Below are 14525 nucleotides of genomic sequence, written 5' to 3'. Positions count from 1 at the left end.
TCCCATACCATTTAAAGCCTAGGGAAAAAAGCTAAGTTAAACTATAGTCCATCTGGAAGGCAGGGTGACAGGAAGCATAAATTCCTTTTTAAGGCTGTATAAGGGTTAATGATTAGAATAGTGGAATCAGGAAAGACCTTAAGCCCAGATCTATGACAGTGGTAATTGAGCTGATTGACTACAACATCTCATTTCAGACGACTATTGATTTAATTTAGTCTGTGTGCCCCTTGGTCCCAAAGGTGCTCCCAAGTGAAGCCTCAGCACTTGAACCTGGATACTTTCCCTCCTCACCGTCTGGACATAAATTTACAAAATGCGCAGCCATTTAAAATGTTGACTTGTCCTCATGGTTTTACTCTAAAGTTTCTAATTTGAGCAGATTAATGTTTTTAACCATTGAGGAGACAGAGGCAGAGAATGTGAGGTGGCACAGACAGAGGAGGAAAACAAAAGATGTGGCTAGTATCTGCATCTGTTGTTTTTGATTTGCAGAGCTAGCAAAGGCTTCTTTTTGGAGGCTGTCCACAAAGCTGGGCTATCAGGAGGCAGTTTGCTGTACACAAATGTTCAATTATTAAAATAGAAGACGTTTTCCCGCCTGTGATACCCATAGCAAGGTCACGACATTAATTTATCCAGGGTATTATGGGTAACTATACAGAAAAAAGCATAAAGGGCACAGATGCTGGAGCAGCAAAAAATGGATGGGTCTGAGCAAATGGAGATTAAAAGGGGATGACCAATCTAATGTACGTATAGCAGTCAGAAGCTGGCATCCGTCACAGACTATTGATGGCAATAAGTATTTTAAGCCATGCTGTGAATTTGTTAATTTTTTTAATACCTCAGTAAATGCCAAACTGAATGCTATAATCCTGTATTTTTTTTTCAGTTCTCCAAATCTGATTTCAGTCTTACTTTTGTTGTCTCATGCTTGGCGTTCTTCTCTCGCTTGCTTTCTCTGTCTGTGGGTGTGTGCCTCTCTCTGAGATTACAGACTTAACTGTTTCCTAATTGTCTACTTTTGGTGTATTAATGATGATTGGTCATGAGTTGGTGTACAATCTGGGTTTAGATTTCATACCATGATGTTTTTGTTTTCTGTAGTTCTGGGGGGTTTGTAGTGTTTTCTCTGGAACTTTTCTGCAAACTAGATGCCCTTCAGGTTTGCTGTCACAGTTATGTTGCCAAACTGCTACCTTAGTTGGTACTGCAGTGTTGCATTGCATGTTGGGATCTGTCCGTGTGGGTAAGCTGAGAATTTTCTACAGCACCAGACAGCTTTAGAATTGGCTTGGAATTGTGTGCTGCTCATCCCTCTTTTGTAAATAATTTTTATACTCCAAATCACTGTGTCGTGGTATTGTCTGGTTAAAATAATTGCTCACGTAAAAAGGGATGCTAGTGAGTTATTACATGTATTGTCATGAAAGTACTTGTTTTAAGAACAAAGGAACACAGGAAAAACACACTCCATAACTGTGCTTTATGGATTTCATAGTTATAATACAAATGTGCCTGCATTTATCTAACAAAGCTTTGTTTATACTGTGATATAACTTACAGGTATTGTGCATATGTATAATTACATAACATTATATACTGTCTATATATATACCACACACCACGTAGATACTCTAGATAAATGACAGAATATATAGATCAATATTATGCATTATGAGGTACTCGCGTGCCCACTGTTCTGTATATTGAGTAGTATATATTGCTTCTATCTGTGTGTGTGTGTGTGTCTCTCTCTCTCTCTCACATACAGACACACACACACACTCTATTTTGTATAAGGAGGTCTAAAAGAATGACTAATGTCTTGTGAAGCATTGATTTAAATCCAGCAATTTATTATTTCAACACCGTATTGGTGATTCAGATCTTGGCAATGATTTGGCTAAAATAATATAATTCCTACCAAGTGAGAGTACAACTAGTTTTAAAAAAGCCATCATTTGGATTCACATTAAAATTAGAAATTTCGTTTCATTATTCATCAAAAAATAGGAGAAAATTCTGGATCCCATCAGCTTATGTCCTTTGCACCAATATTTATTCAAGCAAAGGAAAAAATGAAGAAGGCGTAGAATGAACTCTAAGACTGTTAAAGAATTGCTGGCATTATTTCTCCCTACATCACGTGTGAGCCTGGGTTGCCTACTATTCCTGAGGCAGAGGATCGAGGATGAAAGTCTGTGTGTCAGAGCCTGTTTTCACAACTGCATTTGGAGATCTGTCTTATTGATTAGGAGAAAAAGGGGGAGGGAATAGGAGTGTGAGGTGAGGGGAGGACCGACTGACTACTGGCTTATTGCAGCTCAAGACATTTTCTTCCGGAAAGATGTCAAACAACTGAGACACTGCAACAGAGGAAGTAGAAAGGTGGAAAAATAAGAAGAGGGACCCTTTGGAAGAAATGAAGGCATTTCTTATGAGAGCCTTGAGGCTTTTTTCTTTTTTTTATCCTTCCAACATCTGACCTGCAAGGGCTAGAGTGACAGCGTCATGCAAATGCTGCAGTCCAGCAGGTCTGAGAGAGGGTGGATGCTAGACAGTGAGTTAATGTTAATGATGAGTGCAGTGAAAATACCAGCCGATACCACCCCCTCCACACACAACAGCTCTGAGTCAGCATCCGCTGCTTTGCCTTGCCTTTTTGTGTGTATCTGTGTGTGCGCGCATGTGTGTGTCTGTGTGTGTGTGTGGCTGTGTGCGTGTGCGTGGAAGGTAAAAGCGAGTCAGTCAGTGAGAAGCAAAGGTACGTTTGAGAGCAACTAAAATCTGACTGATTTCCATCTTCAGAGCATCAGATGTATTCCCTAAGGAGGATGGGTCTATGTGATGGGGGTGGTGTAATTATGTTAATGTCATATTTATAGAGGGGAGAAATTTTCATTCTAATTATTGGTTGAAAGCCGTGGTCAAAAATTGCTTGGAAAACCCATGCTCTGTTTTGTTTTGTTTTGTTTTTAAGCATGGAATGAAATCTAGGGAATGCTTGGATTTTTTTTATTGTTTCATTTAACTAGTTAGTGTCTAAGGCATAATTGATTGAATAGAGCATACCAAATGACAAAGAAAAGCTCCTATATAATGTTGCATTATATCACTGACCAAAATATTTAAAGTAATCCAAGATGTATTGAAATCTGAGGTAACATTTGGAGAGAAGAGTGAGGGAGGGCAAGAGGGTAGTAAGGCAATTAGCAAATATTTTCTTCAGCATAGCTTTCTGTACAGCTTACTTGTAAATGGATGATTCACCTGTTCTACTAGCATATATTCTAATTCTTCCCCCCTTCTTCTCTTTTTCCCTTTAAAGCTGAACCGCTTCCTGAAGAGCACTGAATTTTCTATACCAGATTCTACTTCAGTGGCCAGGACCTTTATGGCCACTTATTCTTTTGCTCTGGATTCTGAAAAAACATCATGGATCCATCCCTAAAGTAGAAATGTTCCTTTCCGTCCCGCAAGCAAGGCTAAAGATTGGAGGAGAATGAATGTGAATCTAAATTCAGGATTGCAGTCATGCTATTAAAAGTTTTCAGCTTCAGAACAAAATGATTTGGGAAATATGATCAGTTTTCTTACTCTGTCAACAATTTTTAAAAGTTGTAGGTGGTTCAAGTGACGACTCAAATAACAACAATCTTTGCATGTCAATAATTTCTCAGTTTATGGAGTGAAAGGTAGTTTTGAGTTTGGAAAAGAAGCAGTTGTTAATATCAGCCTGTAATGGGATTAAATGTTGACTATGAGGAAGAGGCAAAAAGTAAATAAATGCCCGAAAGTTACCCTTGCACTGAGGATGGGTTTAAAGTGCTTTATATCCTAGGGCCCACCTTACTGTAGAGGTATAATGGGGAAATATTTCCATTAGAAACTCATTAACAAGCATTTAATCCATCTTTAGAGCATTAGAGGAAATAGAATCAAACATTTACTGTACAAATCTGCTGCAAGCAGACTTTAACCCATTTACAGACTTATCCTTCTGATGTATTGTACTATGGCTACTCATGAGTCAGAATAGCAAAGATTTTATTTGTACTCCTTTTTTCCAAAGTTGTGGAATCTATTCTAAGTATCTTGATCAATCAGCTAATATTATTGTTTTGAATGTATGTGTGTATATTGCCTATGTATTTGATCTTTTCCACCCCCTACTTGAAAAGGTGGGGGGGGTTTATACAACAGCAACAAAAGTTTTACTGAATGTAATCTTGACATCTAAGTGATTCAGATTATTTGAAGACGATTTCTACTGGATCATATCGGACTTTTCCTAGTCCCTGAGACCCTAACTTGTGAGGTTTTTTAGCAACAATCACAAGTCAGGCTCTTGGGACCTAGGCGGAGGGGAACCAGCAGCTTTGGACTTTATTGATTGTTTACTGCAATATTAACAGAACCAAAGGAGATTTTCTTATCTGGGGGAAAATATTTATTTCAGATGTTAAGCACTAGTGTTATGCTACAAAAAATTGCTTCTGTGTATTGTACAATATAAAGATTCTACATAATTTGTATGTTTGGAAAGCTATATTGTAGTGGATAACATATAACATTTAGAATTTTAATTTAGAAATTTAAAATGAATGACAGATCTCTACATAAATCAAGTACTGAAGAATAAATGTTTTCAACCATAATTTGCTATTATAGATCCTTCTGGTGGATAATAAAATGAAACACATTTTCAAATATATTGCTATAATATTTAATGAACTTTTTGAAACTTACAAATTATACATTGATCTGTGAGGCCTAGCAAATGCATTCATACTGTTGTCCATGGGGTAATAATCTGAGCGTGCAAGAAAACTGTTGCTTCTCTTTTCCTGTAAGGCAGTGCAGAGATTCCTTTATAGTTGTAACTGTATCTCTTAGTCTATATAATAATACAATAAAGGTTCTAATTTGGTATATTAACCCCTTACTCTGAAAGAAAAGAGAAAGCTGGTGTCAAATTCATAATCCTGTGTTGAAGTCACTTTGCACACAGAACCACATACTTTTCATTTACTTACTGTATCTCAGCAGAGAAGACCGAACACCAGGAATTAGGCTCAAACTTTAGTCTCTTCTCTCACTTCTTACTTTTCACTAATAAAAACAGATTAACTTCAGTGGCTGAATACTTCAGTGGCTTCAGCATAAGATTTACCAGGACACAGCTGCTTTGTAATGTCTATCACTCCTAAAGTGCTGAACCAGAACACAGAAAAATTGACTGTATTTCTTAATGTTTTATAAGAAATTTGGTCCTGATTAATTTTTGTTCAGTTTCCTGTATTTAACCCAAGATGGTGCAGCACCCTGTTAATAGTATACTACTGTCACACTTCACTGATTGAAACAAAGGCTTTACTTAGGGCAAGCATCTAAACAATTTGGTCATTTTGAAATTGATATTTGGCTCCAGTTTATTTTTTTCCACATATGTAGGAGGAATTGTGTTTTATTGTAATGCTATTGTTAAAATAAATTATTATTAAACAGAATAATTCAAGGTTTTGTTGTCCTATTTTCTTACAAAACAAAACACACTCTGTATAGTTTTCAATCAAGTCACTAAAACTACAGTTCAAGCTTTACTTAAAAAAAATTTCTTACCTGTCCCAAAGATATGTAGTTTCTAATAATGATGAAATTGTTTTCTTCATAAAGCCATCAATCTTGCATGCTCAGAACACTTAAGAGTTACTTGGAAACATTTGATCCATCCTAGATGTACTAGTAATTCTTTTAAGGAAAGGTGTATTGACCTATGATGGTTTCTATTTATGTCACCTGAGAGGAGTAGATCTAAATCTGAGTACACAGAACTAAAATATCAAACCCAGGATGATGGACTGATGAGGCACTTTGGTAGCAATTGACTTTATTATACATAATAGATTCTCTGACTTGTTTTAAAAACAATATAAAGGTGTTGATCAGGTGAACAGGTATTCTGCCCTGATAAACTATATAGTGAGATCTAATATATTGCAGGTGGTATAGACATGCTGATATATATCATCTATGGTATTTAAAATATGCATAGCATTTTCCAGAGTACAAATCCTGACTATGCTTCATTTTTCAGATAAATTATGCACATAAATGTATACATAAGGGATCTGTAGTGCATTTAGGTATAAGCACAATTTTCTTGAATGTGGTTAGTTCATATCTAATTTGTCCATGTCTGTGATTCATTTTACAATTATCCTTAAGTGTAAAAAAAAGACATTAGATGCTGCATTTGCACCTGTCTCAGTCATGAACTATAACACAAAGATTCCAAATATTTTCTGACAGTGACAGTGGTGATCAAATGAATCCAGAAAATAACCCTGTGTGGCTTATTTAGTGTTACATCAAAAACATGAATCCAGTGAAGGGGGCAGAATATTGGCTCTGCAGCAAAAGCTTGAACTCTGATAATATAGTGGGTATTCTATACCAACCCTATTCACCACTGGTCCTTGGAAAAGGGAGAAAAAGTTGGAGCACACTACGCCTTTTTATCTATTCAAACAATGCCAAACTAAGAACTGGCACATGATAAAGCCTTCATAAAAATATATAGCCCTGTCTTTTACTCAGGCAAAACATCCATTGAGGTCAGTGAGACTTTTTGCCCATGTCCGGACTGCATGATCAAGCCCACAGACAGCCTATGGAATGCAGTCTTTTTTATACTTTGGCAGGATGTATTACTTCTCTTATTAGCTGCTTGACAGCAAACAGATCTTTTGTGCTTATGATTTATATATAAAAATGTTGTACACACACGCACACATATAGAATGAAAATTTAGAAAATGTATATAAATTTATATATATATATATATATATAATGTGTATTCATTCATGTGTCTGCTACTTTTCTGTTGCAGTATAATATTTCTAAATGCTATGTAATATGTGATTTTGGGTAATCAGCTCATGCTACAGCTTTAAAAAAAACCCTCTAGCAACAGAGAGAGAGAGAGAAAAAATGATGTGTGATGCATACAAAAAAGGAGTTATATTAACAATTCGATGAATTCCTAGTTGGTAGACCAGACTGAGCCAGACGCATATATAACGGCTGTCTGCTGCTGATGTGAGCCTGCTCAATGCGGTGGAAATGAAGGATCACCTAGCCCCTGACACCAGCTTATTTGTACGTTTTAATTTTAAAAAGGAAAATTACTGTTTTACATAAACATCTTAACCCCTGCATGATTTTCCTCCTTCCTCACCTTTTCCTTCATATTGTTTGCTAATTTACTGTCAACTTAAAGTGCTGTTTAGCTGGAGCCCAACAACAACATCAGTCAAAAAGCAAGGGGAAGTATTAGCTTTTCTTTGTCTGCCACATACAATTGGGTTATTATCATGATAATCATATATTTTAACTTTTAATCTTCATAGGGAGGACACGCATTTTCCAGGATGTCATTTTTAAGCATTTTTAATTTCAACAAAGACAACGCTTTTCACGTTATACCAAAATAAAATATGTTTATGGCTCATGCCAAGTGTGATTCGATCAGTACCATTCATTAACCTGAAAGTCCTTAACACCTTTGTATATATAGTGTTAAATCTACCAGTCAGGATTCCTTTCCAAACCTTACAAACTTTAGCATCCATTTATATTATCTAGGGGAATGCTACATGAGCCTGGGGAATTGTTAATTAGTCCAAGTTAATTACTTTTGGAATTAGAGGAAAGGATAGTCTACCTTAAACTGTATCACAAGAATCTACAGTTATTACATTTCAGTGCATATTCCTATTCATCTGATGAAATATATCAATGAAGTTTGACAGAAGATGTTATCCATTTACATGGGTAATGAAAATCGGCACGTCAATGGTTCGCTAACTCACAGCTTTTTTCACCACTTTAAGATGCAGTGCAACAAAAATATCTGTAGACAGTAACTGTAGCCATCATTTTGATTTGTCCATATGATGACTGTACTCCGTTCCTGACTGGGTACTTAATTTAGGACTGAAATGCAGCTATTTCCATCTGCAACCCAGAAAAGAGACCAACTTTCCAAATTCAATGTTATATATACAACCCCTTGACATTACAAACATGGTTAGAAAGAAGCAAATTTACATTCAAAAGATAGGATCCCATAAACAATTGTCGAATAATTGTATCACTCAAGCACCAGATAAATTTTGGGACTACATTAATTTTGCTGTGTAGGTTCATTTAAAGTCCCTTTGTCTAAACAAGGCATTTGTGGGAGACATCCCCTTGGTAATATCTTTCATCATTTGTTACAATGAGGCTTCAGTTTTCATTGAATGCTGCATCTTTCTAGCCCTCCGTAACACCAGATTCATCCTTATCTGATGAAATACGTTAATCTAGTAATATTAAGTTGTATGTAAAGCTACTTTTTACTTAGTGTCCTGGTAACAGGTGAAATATGGAGGCAATTGAGATTAAGTGAACATAAGATTCCTTAAATCAACAGTGACAAAACTACGTTATACGTGTAAGAATTTTTAACCTGATATAAGTTGGATTTAAAAATCATATAGTTGATTATTCACTGAAGTTTCTCTCATAGGCTTTCAGCATTGGCATCTTTATTCTTGTTCCTGCTTGTTTCGGAATTAAGAATTAGTTTGTAATTGTGTGATACAGTAGCTACAATAATGATGGTTAGAAGAATACAAGTATCCTGCGGGGAAAAAAGCAGATCTGGGGTTTTAATTCTGCCCATTAGTGATTGTAACAGGCCTGTCATTCTTTGCGGTAATCATTTGCTTCTTATTTATTTATTTATTTTTAAGTAACAGAACAAATTAACATAGTTTTGCTGAATAGTTTTTCCTTGTGCATGATGAGGAGTGAAGGGAAAACAATGTAAAATGTCCCACCCTTTTAAATAAGCTTTTCCTGGAGTGTAAAAATACTGACAATGAGTAGATCCCATTTGATGGGTTTTACTTTAATAGATTCTCTCAGAATTATAGTAGAATACTGCAGTGATGAACTACATATCAAAATAGTTCTACTGGTAAGTTACTGGATACTGAAAGGAATGGATGGCATCAGCACAAAGACCCAACTGGAAGATTTTTTTCCCCTTCATTTAATTCCTTTCACCTAGTAGGCTCCCTAAGCAGTTGGCAAAACCCAGTATGTGGCTAAGTTATTGCTCTAGTGTGCCTCACACAAAAAGCACAGTCTTAGCATTTGTAAATTTTCTTCAGGGAGGTTTCTAATCTAGGCAGCATTTGCATTTGGGGATTACACCACAATCTGTTTCCCACTACCTCCCCCTCTAACATGTAGCCCTTTCAACTTCTTCAAAGAAGTGGAAAAAAGTAGGTTCTTTTATTAATAGCAGAAAACAAACCGACTGCTGGACTTCCGTGGCAGAGCTCACATAATGCAGCAGGGTGGGAACTGTAACAAAGAATTCTTGAATGCACTAAACATATAGTGAATCCCCATTTAAATTCACTGGTAGAGCTTAGAGTACAATGAGTGGAAAGTTTAAAGTAGAAATTAAGCAGGCATAAAAGGAAAATGTACTTTTAGTTAAGGTAGTTATTTCCTTTAACAGATTGGTTCAGGAATTAAGTTGCAACTTGAATACTTCCTAACAAAATGCCTTTTTTATTAATGTATCCCTTTACCCAAAATATCATGCTACATTAGATGAACAGATGCTCTCCTATGAATAAGAGAGAATCTGTTTTTCTAAATACATGATGATTTTAATATCAGTGCAGCAGTTAGGAAGGGAAGAGACCTTTTAGATCACAGTACATCCCTTTGCCAGGGTAAGGTACAGTATCACACTTCTGATTTGAAAGAAATCTCTTTGTGTCCTGAAGTAAATCTGAGAGTGTTGTCCTGCAGGGTTTCCAGTTTTTCTGTACTTTTATTTTCTGTGTACGTTCTGCTGTCCCATAATGGATCCTGAAAAAAAGGCATTCCTAAATAAAGAACGGGGCAAGATGGTCACTGTTTTCTGATAACGATGTCATATGAAATGGAAGCACAATGTTAACCCTTATAGGTCCCATTCTCAGTGCATTACACTGTGCATCTAAACTGAAGTCTGTGCACTTGTGTTCAGCTGCTGGCCTTTCTCCCTTCCCTAAAAGAAGAAACCTCCTTCTCCACTGTGGTATTCTCCTCACCTCCAGCGGAATAAATTCCTTTTTATAACCATCAATGTGAAGCACCACAAAATGCACTCTATCCCCTACTCTAGGTTTGAATTAACCCCTGCCTCCCACTGTTACTGCTGCTTTGGCTCTATGCCTGTTCTTTCACTTTCTGGATATGAGGACCCAGATAAGCTGGCTCCCCGCTAATTTTGCAGCCTGAGGAAATGGATCAGGAACTAGAAATAGGCTGTGTCAGGAATGCTGTGCCAGATATCAGTGAGTGTCCCCATCATCAGGAAGACAGGGCTGACAGGACTCATTCCAAAGCAATGTCCTGGTCTTCTCTGGCAAACCAAAGCACACTACAGCTTCCCCATTTCCTCCAAACTCCTTTGGTAACTAGTCAGTTAGTGGTTTCATACTAGCTTGTTAGCTGCCTGATTGTGTGGCTTCCTAAGGGTTAAAAATAAAGCAGCTAAGCTCCCCTTATCATTAGTTTTCTTCCATGCAATGGTGTGGTAGCCTTGGTCATTAGCTATTAAAAATAGAAGGGATAATATGTAGAACATAAACCTCAGAGACTGTGATTTGGGAGGCAGGAATTATCTGCTGTTATGCCACCTTCAAGGACACTCACTACACTAGATAACCTTGGCTAGAATGAATGCTCAGCTTTAGCAGTATTCTTTTATTTTAAACCAAATTTACTGCTCATTAAAAGTGTTGGATTGACAGCCCTGGAAACTTGAAGTCCTTTGCTTATCCACAGACCGGCTAATCCCGTAGCGGGTATGCAGGCCCACTTCTTGGATGGCCCCTGGAAGCAGACTATTTGCACAGCACTTCAGGTGATCAGACAGGCTAGTCAGTGCCTAATGCATGTCCAGAGTTGTCTCATACTTGCTCACACAGTGCACAGAGACTGACTGTCTTGGTCTGTGTGGCAAAGGAAATGGGGATGTTGACTGCATCAAAACTTACCATGCCTGGAATGCAAAATGGCTGCTTGCAGCCATTTCGTGGCTAACATGGTATCACTGCCTCTTCCCCCAAGACTAGAAGCAATTGCACTCCCACTTATGTTTCCAACGGGAGGGCTTATCAAAACTGTAGGGATGTAATGTGTCTATAGTCTGTGTGTATATATACATAACACAGCTGCCCATTTGGCAGCTTAGGGTGACCAGTTATGTTTTAGGTAAATCTAGGGGAGCCATGTGGAAAAATACAGGGCAAAACTATTTTTAAATTATAACATCTCCCACAATTCTGTATGTGTCACACCTGTGTACATTTTTTTCTGAAATATAGCCTAAAGAGATGCTATATTGACTTGTTAGAAGTCAGCCGGTCACAGGTGTCTATAAGGGGTTTCCCTTAAAAAAGAGGGCCTTTTGGTAACCTGCCCTGACTGACTCCCCGGAATGAAATTTTGCCTGAATGTTACAATTAGCTGAGGGCTGTTGGTGTGTCGGGGTTGAGTGGAGTGAGGCACTTTTATTTGTTTATGGTTACTGTAGGCTGCAGACTGCCCTTATAGCATTTGGTGATCATTTCTTAAAAAATGCTTGGGGAAAATCACAATCATCAAGTTTAATGGCTAAAATTCAAAATGCTGTAACAAGGCACGTGCATTTGCTATCTAAGTCAGATAAGTGTTTGAAGATTGGAGAAAATCAATCCAATGCACGTGGAATGAACATCAACCCATGCCTAAGAATTCTCTCCACCGAATATTAAGCCTCTCCTACTATACATGAGTATCTTTTTCTCCTATGCCATGGCTTGTTGTTAGCTCAGTAGAAAGATGATCTTGTAATTAAGACTTTGGCCTATAACTCCAGAGATCTGGGTTCAGTTCCTTGTGTGACCTGGAGCAAGTTGCATATCTCTCTGCCTCAGTTCCCCATTCAAATGGGTATAGTTATTCTTCTTTTCTCCAGCCCTATGTCTTGGCTAGTTAGAGTGTAAGCTCTTGAGGACAGGGATTGTCTCTTTCTAGATGTGTTCACAATTGCTAGTACAATGGGGCTCTCATCTTGGTTTGAACCTTTAAGCACTACGGTAATATCAATAATGAATAATCGGATCAAGGTCATGGTTTGCTTGGACAGACATTTTCATAGATATTGGTAATGTACCCAATGATTCAGGAATTGCAAGATTGGACCCAGAAGGGGAGTAGCAGCAGTACAATTTTCCCGACACCACTGTCCGTGTGCGTCAGGGTTTGTGGACACTTACAGTGCGGCAGTGGCTCAGCTGTGTCCATGCAGCCATGTCGCTTTAGCACTTAGTGAAGACACTACCGATGCCATCAGGAGAGCTTGTCCTGTCAGTTACTCTCCCTCCCCAAGAGGCAGTAGCTATGTTAACAGGAGAAGCCCTCCGATCGACATAGCGCTGTCTACACCAGGTGTTAGGTCAGTGTTACTACATCGATTGAATGTGGATTTTCCAGACCCTGAGTGACATAGTTACATCAACATGTCTGTAGTGTAGATCAGGGGCTAGTCCCATTCTTCAGGGACCACCACTTATATAGATGTGCGTGGGATGTTCAGTCTTCCAGACCATTCAGTCTTTAATCTCCACCCTAAATCAGTTCTGGTGGTGTATTTTTGTAATGTGGTTGTCTGTCCACAAGCAGCTGCATTGAACACTACAATTTATTTCACATCTGTCACTAGCTGCCAGATTGTAGTAATTTTCTGTCACTGCTGACTTAGGTCACATTTAAATCAGTGATAGGTTCGTTGTCCCAGTGCCCTGAATCTTGTATTCCACACCAAGACCTTCCAACGTAGTTTCTGCACCCACATTTATGAGTTTTCACATAGAGCATTTAAAATGCTTCCAATGGTTTTCTGAGACGTCCAGTAGGAAAAGTATTGTCAATAAATTGCTCTTCAAGAAAGAGTTGCTGGGTGCACTAATTGTCTAGATAAACACTGTTCTTTACACTTCTCCTAGTTCTATATTATATATATATATAGTGTTTCCTGCTTACTCTCACAAAGGCCAAAATCCTTTCCCCAGCATCCTGCCCATACCATGAAGTGACAGCAAACTCTAATGACTGCAGTAGGCTCTACTGCTCTTATGCAGCTGCCCCATAAGGACAGCATAGTCATATCATCTATGCCTCTGTGCCCATGCCCAGCCAGCTCCCAAACACCAGCTGCATTAAGTTATGCTAGGAGACTTGGTGCCATATAAGTAATGGACCTGCGTCTGAGGCTGGCATCCTCCCCAACACAGCAGAATTACAATGCTTCTGTTTTATAGATTCAGATATTTTTTTAAGTCATTTCGCCTCCTGCATAACATGAACCATATAAACTTCTGCATCAAGCCCATAACTTCTGACTGGGCTAGGGCATGTCTTTTTAGTAGACAACCAATCTTGATTATACATATTTTATATGATGGATAATCCCTCATCACCCTTCCTAAATTGTTCCAATGATTGATTACCTTTACTGTTAAAAATTTGCACCTTATTTCTAGTCTGAATTTGTCCAGCTTCCGCATATAGGTACTTGCAGACTGTGATCATCTTTTATCCATCTCTTGGATGAATTAAATAGATTGAACTTCTGCAGGCTTCCACTGAAAAGCTGGTTTTTCCAGACCTCAGATCAGTCTTAAAGCTGTTTTTTCAAACTGTTCTAATTTGTGAACATCCTTTACACGTGTAGGCACCAGAACTAGACACAGCATATCAGTAATGATCTCACTAATGCCATATGCAGTGGCAATAATGTCTATTTCTACCCTGTATTCCCTTGCTTATACATTCATAGATCACATCTGCTTTCTTAACCACTCCATTGCACTAGGAGCTCAGGTTGAGTTGGTTATCCACTCTGACCATAAGTTACTAGGGCCCCTCTGCATTTGTAGCTGAAAGGGTAAGGGTATGGGGCCAGAGTTACAGAAGTTCCTAAACAGAGTAGATGCCTAACATCCATTGAAGTTAATGGGAGTTGTGCACCTAATCTATTTGAGCACATCTGTAAATCTCACTAGGCACTGATCTGCATCTTTAGGCAAGTAAATACCTTTATAAATCTTTCCCATGGCTCTATGGAGTAAATCCTGTCATCCTGAGTCAAGCAAAACTCCCGTTAAAGTCAACAGGAGAAATAACTGAGAATCTGAGGGCTTGTCTACACTGGCATTTTACAGCACTGCAACTTTCTCGCTCAGGGGTGTGAAAAAGCACCTCCCTGAGCACTGCAAGTTTCAGTGCTGTAAAGTGCCACTGTAGAGAGTACTGGTAGCTATTCCCCTCATGGAGGTGGTGGGGAGAGGGTTATGCCGCGCCTACACAGTGGTTTTTTTAATGCTGTGTGGAGGTGTTTTTTTTATGCCCTTGTGGAG

At 38.2% G+C, this 14525-nt stretch overlaps 1 long non-coding RNA gene across 11 annotated transcripts in view; it reads left to right on the top strand.

The window, feature by feature from the left end:
• The window catches only part of LOC115659560, a 489657-nt gene extending 484148 nt beyond the window's left edge, over positions 1 to 5509 (top strand). For all 11 annotated transcript variants that reach the window (XR_004002593.1, XR_004002587.1, XR_004002592.1 and 8 more), the window contains one exon: positions 3335 to 5509. This is a non-coding gene — a long non-coding RNA (uncharacterized LOC115659560). The remainder of the gene's footprint in view (positions 1 to 3334) is intronic.
• The last annotated feature ends 9016 nt before the right edge of the window (positions 5510 to 14525 follow it).

This window comes from Gopherus evgoodei, chromosome 1 (genome assembly GCF_007399415.2).
Source record: "Gopherus evgoodei ecotype Sinaloan lineage chromosome 1, rGopEvg1_v1.p, whole genome shotgun sequence".
NCBI lineage: Eukaryota > Metazoa > Chordata > Testudines > Testudinidae > Gopherus > Gopherus evgoodei.
This window is presented reverse-complemented; position numbering and strand designations above follow the sequence as displayed.